We start from the raw sequence: 2,594 nt of genomic DNA, 5'->3' as shown, positions 1-2,594 counted from the left end.
TAAAGTAGTAAAGGAGTTTTGCTATTTTTGGAGTTAAAGTAACTGATGATGATCGAAGTAGAGAGGATATAAAATGGAGAGTGGCAACGGCAAGGGAGGCCTTTCTGAAGAAGAATAATTTGTTAACATCGAGTATAGATTTAAATGGCAGGAAGTCGTTTCTGAAAGTATTTGTATGGAGTGTAGCCATGTATGGAAGAGAAACATGGACGATAAATAGTTTAGACAAGAAGAGAATAGAAGCTTTCGAAATGTGGTGCTACAGAAGAATGCTGAAGATTAGATGGGTTGATCACATAGCTAATGAGGAGGTATTGAATAGAATTGGGGAGAAGAGGAGCTTGTGGCACAACTTGACTAGAAGAAGGGATCGGTTGGTGGGACATCTTCTGAGACATCAAGGGATCACCAATCTAGTGTTGGAGGGCAGCGTGGAGGGTAAAAATCGTAGAGGAAGACCAAGAGATGAATACACTAAGCAGATTCAGAAGGATGTAGGCTGCAGTAGGTACTGGGAGATGGAGAAGCTTGCACAGGATAGAGTAGCATGGAGAGCTGCATCAAACCAGTCTCAGGACTGAAGACCACAACAACAACAACGTGATTGATGCTTTTTATGCAGTTTTTGGCCTCAGGACAATTAAAAACCAATTTTTCCCACCCGATGTGATATGACCTTGCCGTGGTGGATGGGCTTACGTAGCTAACAGTATCGCACCTGTGCACCCATCCACACTGAGTAGTACGGTTTGTTTAAGATCAAACGTACACCTTACGCATTTGTCATTTGTAGTCGATCACTATTAAAATATGATACTTTCAGCGACATCTATTGCTAAATTTTGTAACTATTTATTTTTCTTCTGTCACACGTTTTCCCCCTTCTCCGATAATATTCCGTGGCAATTTTACGCCATTCTGACCAGAGGTGTTATTTCTACACCGGTTTGAAAGTTTAACTTTAACTAGTTTAATATAGCGCCCATGCCAAAATGGCGCTATCCAAAACCGGCACCGAGGCAATTGTGTTGCACCACGGGCCTTAGGTGACAGGGGCGAAGCATAGAGCAAATATCTCTGGAGTGAGCATTCACATGCGCAGAACAGATTTTGTGTTGTCAACATACATTGCCGGCCTGGTCACGTGATCTCGGGACGTCGTGTGTGTGTCCGTATTGCGCCCTATATATTTAGAATGTCACTACATCCCTTTACAGACGGATTCTTTTCGTACGTGTCGTGGATTATTTATATATGTTGCGCAGGCATTTTAACAGTATCCATCAGACACCGGGAATAAACCAGCTACGTAACTTTTAAGGGCAAGTGATATTACACTGTGCTTCTTTGCGATATGTGTCACAGTTCAGATGCACTCGATTTTTGGTAGTTTTCGGTATGATACGGCAGTTTATAGTATTACAGAGCCTGACGTACATTTTTGCAGTGATGGTCTTGCAAAACGACTTGACAGTACACTAGTACATTTGCAAGTGTCCGAAAAACACCGAATTTGCCACACATTAGCGATCATATCCCTGCTAATTCGTCCTTTTTTCTTGTATTTCTGCGTATTTATTTTCTCGTTTTTGCGACCTAAAGCACAATTTTTCTTACTGGTGGCACTTTGAGGCATTATTTAAGTACTTGCTCCCAGCTTATTAAATAAATAGTAGACTGAGTAATCTATATACATAATCGACAAGTCACTGATAAATGCATGGAGGATAGTATTTACTGGAACAACTAACCATTCCCTTTCCTATTCCACTAGCAAATTTACAAGAGGAAGCGATTGTTTGTAAGCTTTTGTACGAGCCGTAATATCTGTTATATAGTCATAAAATCGTAGAAAAATAGGTCTACAGAATCAAGCCTTAATTATACGGCGTCTCGAAATTTTAAACACATACAGTGTCTCTTACTAATATGATAACTATAATTAGAGCTAAATGGTATGTACCCATGAAAAGTTACTATCCCTCCTTTCACATATTTTTCTTTACATCCGTATCAACAATAGTAATTCACCATCGCTATTACACTATCAACAAACGGTGAAACACAACAAAAACTCTTGATATTATAAACTTCAAACTCTGAAGAAAGCACATACCCCCCCTGCGGGTCCGGGGGTTAGAATAGGCCCGAGGTATTCCTGCCTGTCGTAAGAGGCGACTAAAAGGAGTCCATCCCCCTCAAGGGGGTAGTTAGCGCCTGCGTCCGGAGACGGACGGTTCCACGACCTATATTTGTGGTCTTTTTGGTTTTTCATTTCTCGTTTCCTCCTTCCTTTGGTTGGTTCCTTTCTTTGTTCTTCTCCATCTCAGTCTTCCTTACTCTTTCCCTTGCCTTCTTCTCCTTGCCTACTTCTCCTTGCCTACTTCTCCTTGCCTACTTCTCCTTGCCTTCTCCTTGCCTTCTCTGGCCTCCGCCTCGGCGTTTGAGACAGTCTGTCCTCTCTCTCTTCCTTTTCCTCTTCTTCCTTCCTCCCTGTGCGCGCCTGAAGGCCGACCCACGCGTTCGCACGCGTAGCCGGTGACGGGGTAACGCGCAATTCCCCGCCCTGGGTAGACAAGTAAGGCACGCACGTA

Source organism: Schistocerca americana, chromosome 5, assembly GCF_021461395.2.
Source record: "Schistocerca americana isolate TAMUIC-IGC-003095 chromosome 5, iqSchAmer2.1, whole genome shotgun sequence".
Classification (NCBI taxonomy): domain Eukaryota; kingdom Metazoa; phylum Arthropoda; class Insecta; order Orthoptera; family Acrididae; genus Schistocerca; species Schistocerca americana.
The sequence above is the reverse complement of the archived record's forward strand: the minus strand, read 5'-3'. Positions refer to the sequence as shown.